At 41.0% G+C, this 21,397-nt stretch overlaps 1 protein-coding gene across 3 annotated transcripts in view; it reads left to right on the top strand.

Moving 5' to 3' along the window:
- KCNG2 (potassium voltage-gated channel modifier subfamily G member 2) overlaps positions 1 to 21,397 on the top strand; it is an 81,910-nt gene that overhangs the window by 3,695 nt on the left and 56,818 nt on the right. Inside the window, exon 1 of one of the 3 annotated variants that reach the window (XM_043508253.1) lies at positions 11,332 to 11,466. The exons of the other annotated variants lie outside the window; for them this stretch is intronic. The gene's annotated coding sequence lies outside the window, so the exon portion shown is untranslated. Of the gene's footprint in view, positions 1 to 11,331; positions 11,467 to 21,397 lie in introns of those variants that run through there. 3 annotated transcript variants of the gene reach the window in all.

Below are 21,397 nucleotides of genomic sequence, written 5' to 3' on the forward strand. Positions count from 1 at the left end.
TCTGTAAGATCAGCCCCATAAATTGAGAATGAAAGAAGATCATGGGTCAGTATTGATAGAGGTGTACATGGTTTAACTGTACTGTGTTCAGCACCAGTTCCAAAACTGTGGTTAAGACTTGCTCAGAGGAAGAAGTCCCTTGTTCATAAGGGTCCTTTGCCAGCCTCCATAAGCTACTTTCTGAAGAAGTGGGCTCTAATTTTGGTGCAGTGTTTGTTCTGGAGTTGCTGTTCGTTTATGTGACCCCTCTCCCCTTTTAGCTCTGCAGGGGAAGATTGGCTGAGTCTACTAAGAAATGGTAAACACCACCTGAATTACATATGGAGACATTTTTAATACATCCTAAAGCACTGAAGTTATTCCAGCAAGAGATGTATTTTTCCGTTCTGTTTATCTAGTTCAGGAAACTACTATGATTTTGAAGTGGCTTAGAAGTGAATCTCAAAGGAAAAAAAAAAGTCTATGCTTTTTTTACTTCTTTATAAAGGCATGTAAGCTATTTCATCTGCTTGGGTTTTGAATTAGAAATTGAAGCAGCGTCTCGCCTGTTTTTCCTGGAAGATGCAAGGAATGACTGCAGTGCTAGTAGAACTATGATATTAAAGAAAACGTGAAATGAAACTCAGATAGTTAAAAACTGTGGATTTTTTGTTTGGTTTTGTTAAAGTTTGTATAACTCAAACATGTAAAACAGCTGGAAGAAAAGCTCTTGTTGGATATTCAACATTCCCACCTCTCCTAGTAAAGTCTCAAAAGGTCCCAATTCACATGTTTCGGTCCATGAAGAAAGATTTCCAGCAACACAGGAAATATCAGACTTGATATTGCTAATGTAAAGAGCAAGTGGGGGTTGGGGGAGGGAATTCATCTTGTACATCATGAGGGGGAAGGGTAAGGGCAGAAAAAAGGGAACAAACTAATTTTTTTTTCCAGGACACTATTAAAGACATGCACACAGTTTTTCTGATTGTCTAATTAACATGTCAACCATTGTGAATAATCCCCAAGTAAGATTATCACTTTACAAATTATTTCAATATCCCCACATATTTTCAGGCTGTGCATATCTAAGGCATTTTTGCACTTGTAAGGTGATTAAAGTCACTTGGCCTTGAGTGTCTCATCTTGGGTTTAATAATACATCCAGAGAGTGCTGCAATAACTGTCAGTAAATGTCTGTCATGTCTTGTGCTTAATTATGAAATGATTTTAAAACACTGCACACAAACAACACTTTTGGTCTGCTTTTCAGATGTGATACCTCTGTGAATAATCCTTATGAAGGACCAGATCCTATAATTGAATCCATGTGGGCAAACTCCTGCATCCAGGTGGATTCAGTTGTAGGATCTAACCCTAAATATATGGCTCCAACATTTTTTCCTCTTTAGAGTACTGCCCATTTCACAATAGCAGTCCATTTTGAGAGAATTGTTAAACTTCCTGAGTGCACACGTTGCTTTGAGAAGGCTTATTATAATGCTTTTGTCATGCTTCTCAGATTTCCCTGCTCGTGTGTGTGTTGAGTCCTGGGGGATATTGCTTCAATACCTGACCAGGACTTTAGAATCGTCAGAAAAGAGAAAAGGAGTACTTGTGGCACCTTAGAGACTAACAAATTAATTGAGCATAAGCTTTCGTGAGCTACAGCTCACTTCATCGGATGCATTTGGTGGAAAATACAGAGGGGAGCAGTTGACACGAACGTCTGAGGAACAGTGGGGGGGGGAATAACATGGGAAATAGTTTTACTTTGTGTAATGACCCATCCACTCCCAGTCTCTATTCAAGCCTAAGTTAATTGTATCCAGTTTGCAAATTAATTCTAATTCAGCAGTCTCTCGTTGGAGTCTGTTTTTGAAGTTTTTTGTTGAAGAGTAGCCACTCTTAGGTCTGTAATCGAGTGACCAGAGAGATTGAAGTATTCTCCAACTGGTTTTTGAATGTTATAATTCTTGACGTCTGCTTTGTGTCCATTTATTCTTTTACGTAGAGACTGTCTAGTTTGACCAATGTACATGGCAGAGGGGCATTGAGTTGACGTTCTTGTCAGCTGCTGGAAATGGCCCACCTTGATTATCACTACAAAAGGTTTTCTTCCTCCCTCCCCCAACTCCTGCTGGTAATAGCTCATCTTAAGTGATCACGCTCCTTACAGTGTGTATGATAACACGCATTGTTTCATGTTCTCTGTGTATATAAATCATCTCCCCATTGTATTTTCCACAGAATGCATCCGATCGAAGTGAGCTGTAGCTCACAAAAGCTTATGCTCAAATAAATTTGTTAGTCTCTAAGGTGCCACAAGAACTCCTTTTCTTTTTGTGAGAGTTCTGTGAGTCTGCCAGAACTGTGAGTCATCTTGTTACTCTGCCTCTAGTAAGAGGGGGGGCAACCGGACTCCCCGCAGCAGCCTGAGCCGGGAGCCTGGGTGGCAGCCTGGCTTGGAAAGAAGATTGGGCACCGGCTGAGGAGCTGGCATTCTTGTCAATTTCATGACTCCACTGACAGCCAGTAGATGTAAGTCATGCAGTGTCTACAGGGACGCTGAGTTGCCCTAGCTCAGTGGTCCCCAACCTTTCTGTGGGAATAGCACATTCCTATTCCCAAAAGACTGTGGCGGGTGCCAAACACCCTGCCACCAAAATGCTGCCGAGAAGCTGCAGCAGCAAGAAGCGCCACCGCCAAAATGCTGCCGAGAAATGGCAACGCTTCTCAGTGGCATTTTGGCAGGTGGTTCTCCGGCAGCCGCACTCGGCGGCGGCATTTCAGCAGCGCGGTATCCTCTGGGTGCAAACAACTGCCCTAGCGGGCGCCATTGCACCCACAAGCACCACATTGAGGACCCCTGCCCTAGCTATATGGATATAAGCCCTACTCCTCTCATGGAGGTGAAATTATTATGTCGGTGTAGTGGGCACTTACGTTAGCAGGAGCAAGGCTGTTGTGTGTACACTGATGTAATTTGGTCAACATAAGCTGCCTTACGTCAGCCTAACACTGTATTGTAGACCAGGCCTTTGTCTTGAATCGTAATAGTAGGTCCATCCCATCCACCAAGCCTTCTTGAATCGTTCTCCTGTGATATCCAGTCCCAGACACTGGCTACTCACAATTCCAGATCTTCTGTTCCCAAAGGAGCAGTGCACCCAGTTGACCAATTTAACTTAAACCACTGCTCCTGCAAACCACCACAGCACTTATAAGCACTTAAAATAAATCAAGAAAAGGGTTATTTAAGAAAGAATAGGGGTTGAACTAGAAACAAGAGAGAGTGGTGGAAATAAATGGCCACAAAACAAAACCTAAAATGCAAACCTGGGTCTACATTTATCAATAGCTACCTTTCCTATCTAATAAAGTAGATTTCCCTCCAAAGTCAAGTCTGTTGAAGAGCTAGCTGGTTTCTACCAGGAACCAAAAGTTGAAGTTCATGAAAGCATCTACCTCCAGCCAGGGGTTTCCACACAGTGAATGGATATAATGGATATATGGACAGGATATAATGTCTTTCCCTGCAAGCTGTTATAGTGAAAGTCTTATGTTTCTATTCATAGGCAGGGCAAACCCCTGCCTTGCTGTAGAGTTCTTTTCTACCTTTATGTGGTTTTGATTGTGTGTTTGTCATTGTCTGATGGTTTTCCATTAACTGCTCTGGATGTGGCAAGGGTAGACAATAGAACATTGCATTATCTTACCAGCTGAGCAAGGAGGGGTGACAACTCCCTCTTGCTTGAATGGCACATTACCCCTTGGTGATCAATCTCTACACCAAGTCCATAAAGCATACTTTCAATATAAATACACTGTTCCTTAAATATTACCCTTATCTATGTCTCACAACGGGTACGAGGCTTGACAAGCTACGAGTTTTCTGTACATACCTTACATGTTACTCTTTATGGATAGTTATCCTGTCAGAAATGCATTTGGTATAATGAGTTTGTCAGGTCTGAGCTGAGAGTTGTTTGCAAGGAACAAGGGATCCCTTGGCAACAGGTCTTTGTGTCACTTACCCCCAGAAAAATCCATCCCAAATTTTGTGTTTAATCCAGTGCATGCTAGGAGAGGACTTCGGGAATTTAGTGAATATTATGTGAATACTCTTACAGCATGGACATGACCAATAAAGACTGTAGTTACGTGCTTCACTGTGGTGCCTCAGGGGTTGGTTTAAGGAGCTCCCAGTAATCTAGGAGACAGTCTAGTGCTGGTTGTTCCCCATGCTGCTTTTCTGTGCATGGTGGCCTATAATTACATGCAGAGGAGAAAGGTAGGAATGTACATTAAAGGCAACACTGGGGAAGCTGAACACCAGGCCTGGTCCAGTAGGAGTTTTGCATGCATAAGGACTGTGGGATTGGGCCTGGTACACTTCCAAGATTAGTATAAGTGGTAGTAGGGGAAAACTATTAGATCCAGTCAATTCTCAAAGGACTTTAAGTTTGTATGCTGTTTGGTGCAAGAATAATGGGGATAAATAAGGAGTAATGAAGTATGGGTAACATTTGCAAAAGTGCCCATCTCCCGTTTTCAAAAGTGACTTAGGCATGTAGGATCATATTTTTAAATGATTTTAAATTACCTTTAAAAATATGTCCCTTAAGAGCCTAGGTCTCACCAAAAATCAATGTGACTTAAGTGCCTAAGTCCTCTAAGGTAGGTCTACATTGCAGTTGGAAGTGTGATTGCAGATTGGGTAGGCATACCCATGCTATCTTTAATCTATCTAGCACAGCTAAGAATAGCAATGAAACCGTAGGGAATTTGGGCCTCAGCAAGGGCTATGCAAGCCTGCCCCAAACCTTGGGTATGTACTTACATTCCTAAACTGCGCTGAACCCCATGCCACTGGAGTTTTGCTGATATTTATGGCCATGCTAGCTAGATTAATGCTAGTGCGGATATTCCTACTACCTGAGCTGCAGTCACACCTCTCATTGCAATGTAGACACGCCTTTAGGCACTTTGGAAAAGTTTACCTTATGTCTATAAGTTACAAGGACTCAGGATATTATGTTTGGAATTTTTTGTGGCAGTAGTACAAGTGAGTGAAGCAACCTGAACTTTGGCCTGATGTGTCTCAAAAATATTTCCAAAATGCATTGCAGTACATTGAGACTCTAATTTGCTTAATTAAGGCATCAATTTTGAGTTATATAGGTTGCATGTTTCTCTGTTGAGATTTAAAAAAAAATGTGGTAATCGATCTGATGAAGATATTAAATCAATGGACTAAAATGTTTTGTTTGTACCAGTCAGACCTTTTTGGGTATCTGTTAATTAACTTGTCAACTCATCAAAGTTACTTCATGCTTTTTGACTTGTGAGCTGTGATTTGTATTCTTGTTTGGTAGCACATCTGAATCTGTATTCCATTTCAGCAAGCAATTTAACTGCATAGAAAGCTAGATTCTGCCACATTTCGTCTACATCTCACGTAGACATATTTGTGCAAGCTCTCATTGAGCTAGCATGGTAAAAATAGTAGTGTAGCTGCAATAATATGGACAGTGGTGAATGGTGGCATGGGCTACCTTGAGTATTGTAAAGAGTCCAGGAAGGTTTGCACTGAGCGTGGCTAGGCTGTGCCACCATTCATTGCTGATACTATTGTGGCTACACTACTATTTTTATCATGCTAGCTCGATGAGAACTAACGTGAAAATAGCCACATGAGCCGAGCATAACATCCCTAGCTCCAAGTGTAGACGTAGCCTAAGTCACATTATGCAGTATCTTACGCGGTGAAGAATCCCATTAATTTCAGTGGGTCTCCTGATGTAATAGGATACTACACAGTGTGGTAAAGGTGAAAGAATCCAGCCCAGAGATAATGTTTTGGAGGAATTAAAATTTTGCCATAATGGTCATTGATTTAAGGCAAATGGTTTGGACAAGTCAGATGATGTGTTTTCTTGTGTAAGTGGCATTCTCCCCACTCCCAGCAGACTACGGGCTGGAGGCTGCCATCTTTACTCAGGGTGGGATAGTACAGTAATCCCATTGCTTTCAGTGGGACTAGTGGAGTAAAGTGCTACCCATCCTGTGGAAGAGTGGCAGACTCTGGACCTATATTCATAACAAAATGATTCTGTCTGTAGCAAAATTGAAATCCCCATGATGTCTTAAAGAATAATGTACCACAGGTTGTGTGCGCTACATTGACACATTTTTGGTGCTTCTAGTAACTTTAGGTGCATATGTCGCACCACAAATACAATTCCTATAGTTTCAGAGTAGCAGCCGTGTTAGTCTGTAATCGCAAAAAGAAAAGGAGTACTTGTGGCACCTTAGAGACTAACAAATAATTTGTTAGTCTCTAAGGTGCCACAAGTACTCCTTTTCTTTTTGCGAATTCCTATAGTGTTACTCATCCTGTTAATTATTGTAAAGCTATATTTCAGCAGTTATACTCTGAAAAAAATTGCGGAGAATTTGTAGAGTAAAATTAATCTTTCCAATTTCTCAGCATGGGTTGAAATCTCTTACTGTTCCAACAAATCTTCCCATTTCATAAAATATATTTACGATAAAACCTAAAGCTTTAAAACTACAGCTAATCAGAACTACAGCTAGTCAGGACTACATTTTGTGGTATGCTAATTTTCATAATGAAGGATAATTAAAGGGACATGGCCAAGTAGTTAAGGCCTAAAATTTGATCCTCCTTGATTTTGTTGTAGATTGAAAATAGCTGCAGGAGTCTAAATAGCTATTGTGTTTTAAAAAAACAAAATTTCCATTGACTTATGGTATTATCATACCACTGCTGGGAATTAAAAACACACACACTAACCCCCACTGTTTATATTATACACACACTCTCTCTCTCTCTCTCTCTCTCTCTCTGATGGTTCTCCCTTCCCTCCTCCCTTGGTTCTTCAACAGTTAACTAACAACATTATTTTCAAAGCTGTCCTTGCAGCACTGATAAAGCTTGTGCACAAAGAGGGATATAAACACATCATGTGAATTTTAAAATCCATAAGAAAGGCAGGAAATCAGTTAATGATTGGCCAAATGGCAAAGGACATGAACAGTACAGACAGAAAATGTTATTCTCAGGCTTCTAAGACAGTATTAAAACCAACAAAGAGTAAACCAAAATAAAATGATGAAAAAGTAGATGACGGTGTCCTTTCAAAGGATGAAACTCCACAAACACTAAAGTTTATTTACCACATAGAAAACCTCCTATTTCAATGCTTTGCACTCTATTAAGAAATATGAAACTGATCAGAATGAGAGAGAACCCACAAAAAGTACTTTATAAAAATTAATGCTTTACATTCCTCTTATCTTTTTTGACATTTTTATTAGGATAATTTGCATCATCCCTTCTATTAACAGTACCTTTAGCAGAATAAATACACTAATCAATTAGGAAGGGAATAATTGGTAAACATAAATATTAAGTCCTCTGTGAATGTCCTGCTCTCATTGATATGAATGGGAGTTGCATGCGTACAACTGTGGACCTCTGCATTTGAAGTGGTCTCCAAAGCCAGTCTCGAATATAACTGCTTACCTTCCTCCCCAGAAGTAAACTTTTGCATAAGGAGCTTAACCGAAAGAAATAAAGTGTTGGCTGTAGTCAGCACAACCAGGATTTGAGCACGGTCCCCAGGAGCCACTGAGTGGAACAGATGAATGTGTTTGTTTTCTGAGAACTTCCATGCTGAATCTGTATAACTTTTACCATCTTATTACACTTCAAACATCTCTAGTCAGGCACATTATTTGGATGACTTGAAAGCAAGTTTCTCAGGTGTATTGTAAAGGAGCCTTCGTTTGTGCTGGTGTGGAGTAAGTCTCTCAAGTCCATCAGCATCTTACCTATATTCACCTAGATATCTGAATTACATGATCTCTGGAAATTTAAAATGCTTAGATAAGGACCGGAGGGTGCGAGGTGAGAGAGGGAATAGTAATATCACAGGGTTATGATAATCAGGCCTCCAAGGATTCTGCAAAACTCTAATGACGATTTTTGCAACCATCTTTGTACCTCTGAAGATCTCCACCAAAAACGTTTTCAAGTCTGACTAATTTATGGGCCTTCAGGGTTTGTTTTACTGAGTCATTAATAAAATGAGAAACGTATTTAACATCTACAGTGATAATGGGAAGAAGCTGAAGTATACACGAAAAACATATACTGCTTGGTCAGATTCATAAGGAGAGAAGTACAGGATGCTCCTTAACAAGTTGAGGTCATGTCATTGACAAGAGTGGCGTAAAGAGATCCCAGCCATTGGGGTCAACATTGAATTTTTCTTGCTTTCATTGATTTGTTTCACATAAATGTACTCTTGTATGGTGTTTTTATCTCTCTCTAAAGAGAGCCATTTCATTTTGGAAGTGAAGTCGAAATAACTGCTAGGGACATTGCAACATAAACACTGGAAAGCTATAAAAAGTCAAATGCATGAGCTTAAGGAATATCAGATTTGCTGGAGCTTCTAAAGCTAATGAAGTACAAGAGGTAGTCTTGACTTGAGGTAGTCTTTTCTGAATGGATTATGATGATGAGCAGGAGAAACTAATTTTGATTTCCTTCTAAAATTCACTGCAACATATCATATTACTGGAAAAGCCAAGTGGGCAATGTCCTCCAGAGAAAATGTGCAATTCATAATATTCAACAAATTAAAAAAAAACCCTTGGAAATTGACAGCTAAAAGTCTTTTTAGTTTTAGAGCTTTAAGAATATTATTCTGTGGATTTGGTTTCAACTTTATGTTGACCTGTTAGACTGAAGTTTTTACTTAGAGGCTAAGAATTTTTTTTTTCCTCTCTCACAAATTGCCTTTGACAATGTTGTTGGGTTGGGAGAAAAAAGCAGCTATTTCCCAGGAAGTGGAATGCACATCCTCAGAGGTTATGTAGTAGACCTTTTAGTTTTTAATTTTGACGTCTGAAATGCTTTCTTGTGGAGTTCACTCTAAAATGCAGCCAGTGCTGTTAGTTAAGGGAGGTTATAATGCGCTATCAGGATTCATATGATATTTCCTTTATTCCATGCTTTTCTTTTTTTCTTTTTTCACCCCATTAGTGCAAATGTGACTGTAATTAACCTCTTGTTAGGATGTGAAAAGCCTGCTATTTTTCTGCATGTAGGAATTACATTTCTTTGTTACTGTTGCTGGACCTGTTTCCTGCTTGACCCAAAAGCTGGTGATTTTGTTACCCAGCAAAACTTTTGTATTGATTTCTCTGATAGAGCACTGATCTTACCCCAGCACTCTTCGTGCATAGTGTCCTCATCAATGTGATGTGATCAAATTCAGATTTTCAGGGGAGACTCAAAAGGCCAATTTATTTATACAGTGAACATGTATGCTTACTTTGGGTGATAGCATTTATGCTCATGTCCATCAATATCAAACTTTACATATGTAAGGCCTGATCCTGTGGCTTTTACTCACATGGGTAGTCTCCATGTAGTCGATGGGAACATCAGCGTTTTCAGGATGAGGACCTTAGGTGTCAACCCTTGAACTCAGTATTATCTATGCTGTCCCAGTAGCAGCTTACTTTGTGCTGCATGATTCTTCTTGCGTTCATGTTCAGCCGTGCCTTCTAACTTCTTCAAGTTCAACACAAAACAAGCTGAATTTTGCTCAGTGAGTCCTTCCAATGAGGGTCTCATTTTTCCTTGGTTATTATCTTACTATCCTAACTTACCTTTCCTGCCCTCAGGGCTTGATCCTGTAATGGAGCAGGGTCAGGGCCTCAGTGCTTGCAAACACTGCAGTTATTTTTTAATTTACAATTGGCTGTCAAGTTATGTTACTACAGTATCACCATGGGAACCTCTTCACTCTGTGACCTACATTGTTTCACTAGGATGCTGAGATTTTTAACACATGCCTCATCTTTGCCACTTCCCACCACATATAACAAAGTTCTTTTTCCCAGTCTGCTGGTTGATATTCTTAGATACTTCCTGAAGAGAAACAATGTTTCTGATCAAATTTCTCCAATTTCAAGCATCTCCACTCGCTTTCTCTGGACCAAATAAATGATTTTAAAGCTGTGTTAGATATGTAAAAAGCATGAACAGGCTTGAACACAAGTTGATAACAACATTGGTAAGTTTTGCTTGGATCCTAGTGTCCAGGTTGGAACTCTTGTTTCGATTTGGAGAGGGTTGGTTCTCTGTATTTAGTATTCTGTCCCTAGGAGAGTTTTCTCACAATGTTTCCTGGAATGTTCTTCTCTCTCATCTTTATCAGATTTGTTTCTTTAGCCTTGTCTTTGAACTGTATTTTTTTTGTATGTTTGAAGTCATGTAAAGTACTCTGAGGTGTTTCAGGAAGGGTTTATTTGAGCTTATATGTGGCTAAGTTTGTGAAACTCTTTGAAAATGTGTGGTTTCAGAGTAGCAGTCGTGTTAGTCTTTATTCGCAAAAAGAAAAGGAGTACTTGTGGCACCTTAGAGACTAACAAATTTATTTGAGCATAAGCTTTCGTGATGCTTCATCACTTCATCAGATGCATTCAGTGGAAAATACAGTGGGGAGATTTATATACATAGAGAACATGAAACAATGGGTGTTATCATACACACTGTAAATCTACAACCTATCCTGAAGGATGACCCATCACTCTCACAGATCTTGGGAGACAGGCCAGTCCTTGCTTACAGACAGCTCCCCAACCTGAAGCAAATACTCGCTAGCAACCACACACCGCACAACAGAACCACTAACCCAGGAACCTATCCTTGCAATAAAGCCCGTTGCCAACTGTGTCCACATATCTATTCAGGGGACACCATCATAGAGCCTAATCACATCAGCCACACTATCGTAGGCTCGTTCACCTGCACAGCTACCAATGTGATATATGCCATCATGTGCCAGCAATGCCCCTCTGCCATGTACATTGGTCAGACTGGACAGTCTCTCCGTAAAAGAATAAATGGACACAAATCAGACATCAAGAATTATAACACTCAAAAATCAGTTGGAGAACACTTCAGTCTCTTTGGTCACTCGATTACAGACCTAAAAGTTGCAATTCTTCAACAAAAGAACTTCAAAAACAGACTCCGAGAGACTACTGAATTGGAATTAATTTGTAAACTGGATACAATTAATTTAGGCTTGAACAAAGACTGGGAGTGGATGGGTCGTTACACAAAGTAAAACCATTTCCAATGAAGTGAGCTGTAGCTCACGAAAGCTTATGCCCAAATAAATTTGTTAGTCTCTGAGGTGCCACAAGTACTCCTTTTCTTTTTGAAAACGTGTGTGCCTCATGTGAGTTAATCAAGGGTATTGCCAAAGCAGAAAAATAAAAAAAATGTAATTTAACAATTTTTTTGTGACAAGCTGAAGTATCTCGGAGCAGGCATAAGCTTGCCTTTTTTCCATACTGCATTTGAAACAACAGATGAGGATCTCTGGGGCTCAGAAAAGCACAGAATATGCAGCCTTTGCTTCACCTGTATAGAGTGTAAGTAGTACACCCTGTGTTGTTTTGATCATATTTGCTTTAATTCAGAATTGTAAATCATCCCTTGGATGCTCTTTAATGTAAATATCACAAAAATGTTTCACACAATATTAAGGTTAATATTTCCCTAAATTCCTTATTCTGAGATTTGTAATTCAAACTCCCTCAATGTTTCTCCAAGGTTTCACACTGAAGGCTTTTGTGATTACAGAAGGACTTTGAATTTGTTCTAGAGGCTTTTGATTATGGTCTCTGCAGTGGAAACAAATCCTGTCTGGACTATTGGGGTAAATTCTATTCAGTTACATGGGAGTAAATTAATGGAGCTACTCCAGATTTACACCAGTGCAAGTGAGAGCAGAAGTTGACTCTCGTTTTTTTTTGTGGGGGTTTTCTACCTGTTGCACTTGTACTATAATTCAGAGTAAAGCTCTCATAGTGGCCAGGGTCCTGGCATGTTACATTATGCTTATACCAAAATAGAAAAATCACACTTTAAAAATTCTCTTAATTTTAAAAACAAAAATTGTACATACATATCACATTGAGGGCCTGATCCTGCAAACTGTTACTGTCATGACTAGTTTCAGAGTAGCAGCCGTGTTAGTCTGTATTCGCAAAAAGAAAAGGAGTACTTGTGGCACCTTAGAGACTAACAAATTTATTAGAGCATAAGCTTTCGTGAGCTACAGCTCACTTCATCGGATGCATTTGGTGGAAAAAGCAGAGGAGAGATTTATATACACACACACACAGAGAACATGAAACAATGGGTTTATCATACACACTGTAAGGAGAGTGATCACTTAAGATAAGCCATCACCAGCAGCGGGGGGGGGGGGGGGGGGGAGGAAAACCTTTCATGGTGACAAGCAAGGTAGGCTAATTCCAGCAGTTAACAAGAATATCAGAGGAACAGTGGGGGGGGGAGGGAGAAATACCATGGGGAAATAGTTTTACTTTGTGTAATGACTCATCCATTCCCAGTCTCTATTCAAGCCTAAGTTAATTGTATCCAGTTTGCAAATTAATTCCAATTCAGCAGTCTCTCGTTGGAGTCTGTTTTTGAAGCTTTTTGTTGAAGTATAGCCACTCTTAGGTCTCAGAGTAGCAGCCGTGTTAGTCTGTATTCGCAAAAAGAAAAGGAGTACTTGTGGCACCTTAGAGACTAACAAATTTATTAGAGCATAAGCTTTCGTGAGCTACAGCTCACTTCATCGGATGCATCCGATGAAGTGAGCTGTAGCTCACGAAAGCTTATGCTCTAATAAATTTGTTAGTCTCTAAGGTGCCACAAGTACTCCTTTTCTTTTCACTCTTAGGTCTGTGATCGAGTGACCAGAGAGATTGAAGTGTTCTCCAATTGGTTTTTGAATGTTATAATTCTTGACGTCTGATTTGTGTCCATTCATTCTTTTACGTAGAGACTGTCCAGTTTGGCCAATGTACATGGCAGAGGGGCATTGCTGGCACATGATGGCATATATCACATTGGTAGATGCGCAGGTGAACGAGCCTCTGATATTGTGGCTGATGTGATTAGGCCCTATGATGGTATCCCCCGAATAGATATGTGGACAGAGTTGGCAACGGGCTTTGTTGCAAGGATAGGTTCCTGGGTTAGTGGTTCTGTTGTGTGGTGTGTGGTTGCTGGTGAGTATTTGCTTCAGATTGGGGGGCTGTCTGTAAGCAAGGACTGGTCTGTCTCCCAAGATCTGAGAGAGCGATGGCTCGTCCTTCAGGATAGGTTGTAGATCCTTGATGATGCGTTGGAGGGGTTTTAGTTGGGGGCTGAAGGTGATGGCTAGTGGCGTTCTGTTGTTTTCTTTGTTGGGCCTGTCCTGTAGTAGGTGCCTTCTGGGTACTCTTCTGGCTCTGTCAATCTGTTTCTTCACTTCAGCAGGTGGGTACTGTAGTTGTAGGAATGCATGATAGAGATCTTGTAGGTGTTTGTCTCTGTCTGAGGGGTTGGAGCAAATGCGGTTATATCGTAGCGCTTGGCTGTAGACAATGGATCGAGTGGTATGATCTGGATGAAAGCTAGAGGCATGTAGGTAGGAATAGCGGTCAGTAGGTTTCCGATATAGGGTGGTGTTTATGTGACCATCGCTTATTAGCACCGTAGTGTCCAGGAAGTGGATCTCTTGTGTGGACTGGTCCAGGCTGAGGTTGATGGTGGGATGGAAATTGTTGAAATCATGGTGGAATTCCTCAAGAGCTTCTTTTCCATGGGTCCAGATGATGAAGATGTCATCAATGTAGTGCAAGTAGAGTAGGGGCATTAGGGAACGAGAGCTGAGGAAGCGTTGTTCTAAGTCAGCCATAAAAATGTTGGCATACTGTGGGGCCATGCGGGTACCCATCGCAGTGCCGCTGATTTGAAGGTATACATTGTCACCAAATGTGAAATAGTTATGGGTCAGGACAAAGTCACAAAGTTCTGCCACCAGGTTAGCGAGATTTATATACACACACACAGAGAACATGAAACAATGGGTCTATCATACACACTGTAAGGAGAGTGATCACTTAAGATAAGCCATCACCAGCATCAGGGGGGGGGGGGAAGGAGGAAAACCTTTCATGGTGACAAGCAAGGTAGGCTAATTCCAGCAGTTAACAAGAATATCAGAGGAACAGTGGGGGGGGGGAGGGAGAAATACCATGGGGAAATAGTTTTACTTTGTGTAATGACTCATCCATTCCCAGTCTCTATTCAAGCCTAAGTTAATTGTATCCAGTTTGCAAATTAATTCCAATTCAGCAGTCTCTCGTTCGAGTCTGTTTTTGAAGCTTTTTTGTTGAAGTATAGCCACTCTTAGGTCTGTGATCGAGTGACCAGAGAGATTGAAGTGTTCTCCAATTGGTTTTTGAATGTTATAATTCTTGACGTCTGATTTGTGTCCATTCATTCTTTTACGTAGAGACTGTCCAGTTTGGCCAATGTACATGGCAGAGGGGCATTGCTGGCACATGATGGCATATATCACATTGGTAGATGCGCAGGTGAACGAGCCTCTGATATTGTGGCTGATGTGATTAGGCCCTATGATGGTATCCCCTGAATAGATATGTGGACAGAGTTGGCAACGGGCTTTGTTGCAAGGATAGGTTCCTGAGTTAGTGGTTCTGTTGTGTGGTGTGTGGTTGCTGGTGAGTATTTGCTTCAGATTGGGGGGCTGTCTGTAAACAAGGACTGGTCTGTCTCCCAAGATCTGAGAGAGCGATGGCTCGTCCTTCAAGATAGGTTGTAGATCCTTGATGATGCGTTGGAGAGGTTTTAGTTGGGGGCTGAAGGTGATGGCTAGTGGCGTTCTGTTGTTTTCTTTGTTGGGCCTGTCCTGTAGTAGGTGACTCCTGGGTACTCTTCTGGCTCTGTCAATCTGTTTCTTCACTTCAGCAGGTGGGTATTGTAGTTGTAGGAATGCATGATAGAGATCTTGTAGGTGTTTGTCTCTGTCTGAGGGGTTGGAGCAAATGCGGTTATATCGTAGCGCTTGGCTGTAGACAATGGATCGAGTGGTATGATCTGGATGAAAGCTAGAGGCATGTAGGTAGGAATAGCGGTCAGTAGGTTTCCGATATAGGGTGGTGTTTATGTGACCGCATTTGCTCCAACCCCTCAGACAGAGACAAACACCTACAAGATCTCTATCATGCATTCCTACAACTACAATACCCACCTGCTGAAGTGAAGAAACAGATTGACAGAGCCAGAAGAGTACCCAGGAGTCACCTACTACAGGACAGGCCCAACAAAGAAAACAACAGAACGCCACTAGCCATCACCTTCAGCCCCCAACTAAAACCTCTCCAACGCATCATCAAGGATCTACAACCTATCTTGAAGGACGAGCCATCGCTCTCTCAGATCTTGGGAGACAGACCAGTCCATGCTTACAGACAGCCCCCCAATCTGAAGCAAATACTCACCAGCAACCACACACCACACAACAGAACCACTAACCCAGGAACCTATCCTTGCAACAAAGCCCGTTGCCAACTCTGTCCACATATCTATTCGGGGGATACCATCATAGGGCCTAATCACATCAGCCACAATATCAGAGGCTCGTTCACCTGCGCATCTACCGATGTGATATATGCCATCATGTGCCAGCAATGCCCCTCTGCCATGTACATTGGCCAAACTGGACAGTCTCTACGTAAAAGAATGAATGGACACAAATCAGACGTCAAGAATTATAACATTCAAAAACCAGTTGGAGAACACTTCAATCTCTCTGGTCACTCGATCACAGACCTAAGAGTGGCTATACTTCAACAAAAAAGCTTCAAAAACAGACTCCAACGAGAGACTGCTGAATTGGAATTAATTTGCAAACTGGATACAATTAACTTAGGCTTGAATAGAGACTGGGAATGGATGAGTCATTACACAAAGTAAAACTATTTCCCCATGGTATTTCTCCCTCCCACCCCACCCCCCACTGTTCCTCTGATATTCTTGTTAACTGCTGGAATTAGCCTACCTGCTTGTCACCATGAAAGGTTTTCCTCCTTCCCCCCCCTGCTGTTGGTGATGGCTTATCTTAAGTGATCACTCTCCTTACAGTGTGTATGATAGACCCATTGTTTCATGTTCTCTGTGTGTGTGTATATAAATCTCTCCTCTGTTTTTTCCACCAAATGCATCCGATGAAGTGAGCTGTAGCTCACGAAAGCTTATGCTCTAATAAATTTGTTAGTCTCTAAGGTGCCACAAGTACTCCTTTTCTTTCTCCTTACAGTGTGTATGATAAACCCATTGTTTCATGTTCTCTGTGTGTGTGTGTATATAAATCTCTCCTCTGCTTTTTCCACCAAATGCATCCGATGAAGTGAGCTGTAGCTCACGAAAGCTTATGCTCTAATAAATTTGTTAGTCTCTAAGGTGCCACAAGTACTCCTTTTCTTGTCATGACTAGCTCTTACTTGAACAAGCGATCCTACTGAAGTATATGGGCATATGGATTTTTAATGTGCATAATTGTTTTCAGGACTGGGCTCTCACAGAACATTTAAAAACCATATCTATTTACCCAGTCTTGCACACAATAATTACTAGTTCAGAGTTCTTATGCTTTAGCGTGTACATAAGTATGCTGAATAATTTTTAACAAGCATTATATTTCTTGATAGGCTTTGCTAGCTCCATTACAGATTGTAAGTGTTTAAATTCCCAAAATGCATATATGCATACAGTGTTTCTTTAAAATTTGCTTTTTCTTGTTTGGTATCAAATATGGCCTATTGTGTAGCATCAAGATGCTACAGATTTTAAGTGTTCATTTTTAAGGCTGTCTGGGGCTAATTCTGTTATCTAATAAATGAGGGACGCTCGGAGAGACTGCTGAATTGGAATTAATTTGCAAACTGGATACAATTAACTTAGGCTTGAATAGAGACTGGGAATGGATGAGTCATTACACAAAGTAAAACTATTTCCCCATGGTATTTCTCCCTCCCACCCCACCCCCCACTGTTCCTCTGATATTCTTGTTAACTGCTGGAATTAGCCTACCTTGCTTGTCACCATGAAAGGTTTTCCTCCTTTCCCCCCCCCTGCTGCTGGTGATGGCTTATCTTAAGTGATCACTCTCCTTACAGTGTGTATGATAAACCCATTGTTTCATGTTCTCTGTGTGTGTGTGTGTATATAAATCTCTCCTCTGTTTTTTCCACCAAATGCATCCGATGAAGTGAACTGTAGCTCACGAAAGCTTATGCTCTAATAAATTTGTTAGTCTCTGAGGTGCCACAAGTACTCCTTTTCTTTTTGCGAATACAGACTAACACGGCTGCTACTCTGAAACCTTACATAGGAGAGGCGTCGTGTGTGTCTAAGCCTCAAATTTGTCCCTACAATATGTTTTTTATGGGAGTTGTGGATTCAGTGAGCTGTTTGCAAAAAAGCTGTTGTAAGGGTGCTGCAGTGCATGCTATACTCAGCTAGGACCAAATCTAGCTTCAGGCTATGTCTGGGCCTGAAAAACAGTAGCCAGATGGGGAATTGCAGTGTTACTGTTGTATCCTGATGCTTGTTCCTTTGAAACCTCCAGAGCCAATACTTCTCTTGTCCCTCCACATACTGAGTCAGGGAGCAGCTTTTCCAGGCAAGGTCTAGAGGTCAAAAGATGTTGTCCACACATTTTACTCTGTGTCCCCCTTCTCCATTCATGGCATCCTTTTGCTCTGGTTGAGTATCCTGGCAAAAGTAGTTCTGCATGATGCAATATTTCTGGCACAGTCTATGTGAGTAGCTGTTCAAGGACTGTGTGGGCATTCCTGAGTTGGCCAATAACCTAGTGCAAATTTACACTACTTTATTTGTGTCAGATTTGGGAGGGAAAGATGGGGCTAATTTCTGGCTGTAGTTTTATGCTACTGAACACACCCCATTGCTCTCTTTAGCAATAGACAGCCATAGACTTTAGCAATAGACTGCCCCAGGGCCATCCTGGAGCTCTTTCCACCACATATGGCGGTATTTTGAGCAAGAATTCCAGTCTGTCCCAAACCCCCATGGCTGTGGGTTGGTAAACTCTATCCACTTGTTCTTTTTCTTTCCCTGAGGGTAGAGCCTTTTCACACTTGTTCGCTCAAAATTGATAATTATAATTGCATTTAAACCAGATACCATTTATTCTAGAAAGAGAGAGTAGAAACAGGGAAAACCAAGAAATAAAATAAAACACAAACTCTATTCCAGTTCATGCAATGGCTGGCTGTGCAGGTTAATACTTGTTTAACTCACACATCACATCTCCCCCAAAGAACTAAAGAAGCTGAAGTAATGGTAATGGTAACCTTAGTAATGGTAGTTTTGATGTACTAGTAGCTCAGCCAACGTGGAGCTAATCTTTGTTTTTAGATGATTCAGTACAGTTTACTATCATCTCCTTGGAAATCTCTGAATGCACTTGGCATTGTATGTTTTTAGCCCTTTCTGTTAACTGCATCACCAAAACTACAATAAACCAGTAACAACCTACACAACAAGGTTTTGATGGCTTTCCTTTTCAATAACCTAGTTATTGCCCGAATACCTTCCTTAGCTCAGCCAATATCAGTATAAGACAAACCTATTTATGGAGGCACAGTACAGATCTCCAGGGTATGCTCAAAAAGGATCTAAGATTCTTAGCAGTGAGCAACATTTAGTTATTTTTCTATTTCCTGAATGTGAGAATCCACTACAGTGTGTCAGCTCATACCACTCTTTGCATTCACAGAAGTGGGCTATTATTTAAAAAAATTAATTATATCTTGGAATGAAACTAGTCTGCAATTTTAAAGTTATCCTATGCATCATTGGAGGTTTTAGGGCAAAACAATGAAGCAGGAAAAACAGCTGCAGTTTCATTAAATAGGATAAAAATGTGTGAGAGATTTAAACCCTCAAGCTTCAGGGCGTAAATCAAGCACTAACTGTTTAGGATGAGGAAGAAACTTCCCCTAAGAGCAAGAGATGCCATTATGGTCCATTATGAGCTTTCTTGAACCTTCTTTTGAAGCATCTGACACTAACCACTGAGGTTTCATCTTATTCCACTTATGATTGTTACTAGGAAAGCCTGGCTTTGAGCCACTCATTTCTGGAATTTCAGATGATCATCAAAGATATTCAGTTAGGCATATAAACATGATAGTCCATCTTCACTTGAAATGAAAAGTTAATATAAAATCACATTCACAAATATTCTAATTTGAAATGAAACCAAATGGCAGTAGAAAAAACAACTGTTCGGGTTGTTAATATGTACATCTTTGGCATTATGCATGTTAGTGGGGATCGGCTGCAGTCCTACTTATCATGTTATTCATTACAGAGCTAGCAGATGCCTCCTCTGAAGAGCCCACGAAAATGGCTTCACAGTTATCAACAGCTTAAGCTTCCGAGACTTAGCCCAATGGCAACATCAGGCTGACAAGGACAGGTCTCCTGAAAATATAAAGGGAGGGAGAAATGTAACCAGAATTTTAGAAGAGCTTTGGAACAGCAGCTACAGTCTGCCACCCAGAGCCATTATACCATGATTACAGAATATCTTGTCCATTGTTTTGAAATCCTATTTTAATCAGCAAATTGATCAGAGATTCCCAAAAACCTGTTTTCCTAAAAATGTCAGAGAGAGATTTCAATGTAATCTCATTCTTTCATTAATTTTATAAGCCTTTCTACAACGGTTCTCTTACTCTGTGGTTGTGTATTGACCATATTTACTTAGAAACTACTTTTTAGAGATATAAATACACTCCTCCCTGGATGCCTAGGCAGTTATGCACAATACAGATTTGGGGATTATGCTTATCTCATATTCGCCCTTCTCATAAAACAATCTAAGGGGGACATTTGCCCTGGAACAGAGGCTACAACTAAGCCTGAACACCAATAAATTAAGTTCAGCATAATTCCTAAAATAGGGATTGTGCTAGCCCTCAGCACAGAGATGAATTCCACCCTAGGAAAACAGATGGTTCATGTACCTACTAATAGTTTTAATGCAAAACTTCCATAGGCTTCAATATTAATAATTTAGATATTTATATTCTCACCGAACTCCACACAGCTGAGCAATTAATTTTGTAGAATTTATCATACTGACTTTCCAGTTTAAATCACAGTACCAAATAACTCACTACCTTAGGTGCTCAGATAGTAGGGGGATAGGCACCAATATAAAACCCTAACATAAACACCATTTCACAGTCAAAGTGCCCAGCCTGTGAAACTACCTCAAAAAGCTTTTAAATACTCCTTGACCAAGCTTCCTAAATGCAGGATGTCCTGAGATGCTGAAAGGAGCATGTTCTAGAGGTGCAGATGGGAGCAAACCAGCTCTAACTCAGTGCAGATGAGTGCTAATGGGGTAGCGAGTGCACCCTTCATTGAAAGTGTATCTCCAGTCTTTGCAAGTGTAGGACCTGATTTTCTATTGCCTTACATATTGGGCAGTCATCTACACCTATGCAAAATAAGTGTGAAACAAACCCAATCAAAAAGACTCTCCTATCCCAATCCACTCCCACAGCAGGTGATTCGACAAGCCCTTGTGATTGTGGTATCTGATAAATATTACAAGATCCCAAAGACACTTTACCACCATTAGAATCATAGAATCATTGAACCATAGAATCTCAGGGTTGGAAGGGACCTCAGGAGGTCATCTAGTCCAACCCCCTGCTCAAAGCAGGACTAATCCCCAACTAAATCATCCCAGCCAGGGCTTTGTCAAGCCTGACCTTAAAAACCTCTAAGGAAGGAGATTTCACCACCTCTCTAGGTAACCCATTCCAGTGCTTCACCACCCTCCTAGTAAAAATGCATCCGATGAAGTGAGCTGTAGCTCACGAAAGCTTATGCTCTAATAAATTTGTTAGTCTCTAAGGTGCCACAAGTACTCCTTTTCTTTTTGCGAATACAGAGTAACACGGCTGCTACTCTGGCACCCTCCTAGTGAAGAAGTTTTTCCTAATATCCAACCTAAACCTCCCCCACTGGAACTTGAGACCATTACTCCTTGTTCTGTCATCTGGTACCACTGAGAACAGGCTAGATCCATCCTCTTTGGAACCCCCTTTCAGGTAGTTGAAAGCAGCTATCAAATCCCCCCTCACTCTTCTCTTCTGCAGACTAAATAATCCCAGTTCCCTCAGCCTCTCCTCATAAGTCATGTGTTCCAGCCCCCTAATCATTTTTGTTGCCCTCTGCTGGACTCTTTCCAATTTTTCCATATCTTTCTTGTAGTGTGGGGTCCAAAACTGGACACATTACTCCAGATAAGGCCTCACCAATGCCGAATAGCAGGGAATGATCACGTCCCTCTATCTGCTGGCAATCCCTCTACTTATACAGCCCAAAATGCCATTAGCCTTCTTGGCAACAAGGGCACACTGTTGACTCCTGTCCAGCTTCTCATCCATTGTA

This window comes from Dermochelys coriacea, chromosome 2 (genome assembly GCF_009764565.3).
Source record: "Dermochelys coriacea isolate rDerCor1 chromosome 2, rDerCor1.pri.v4, whole genome shotgun sequence".
In the NCBI taxonomy this organism is placed as follows: Eukaryota; Metazoa; Chordata; order Testudines; family Dermochelyidae; genus Dermochelys; species Dermochelys coriacea.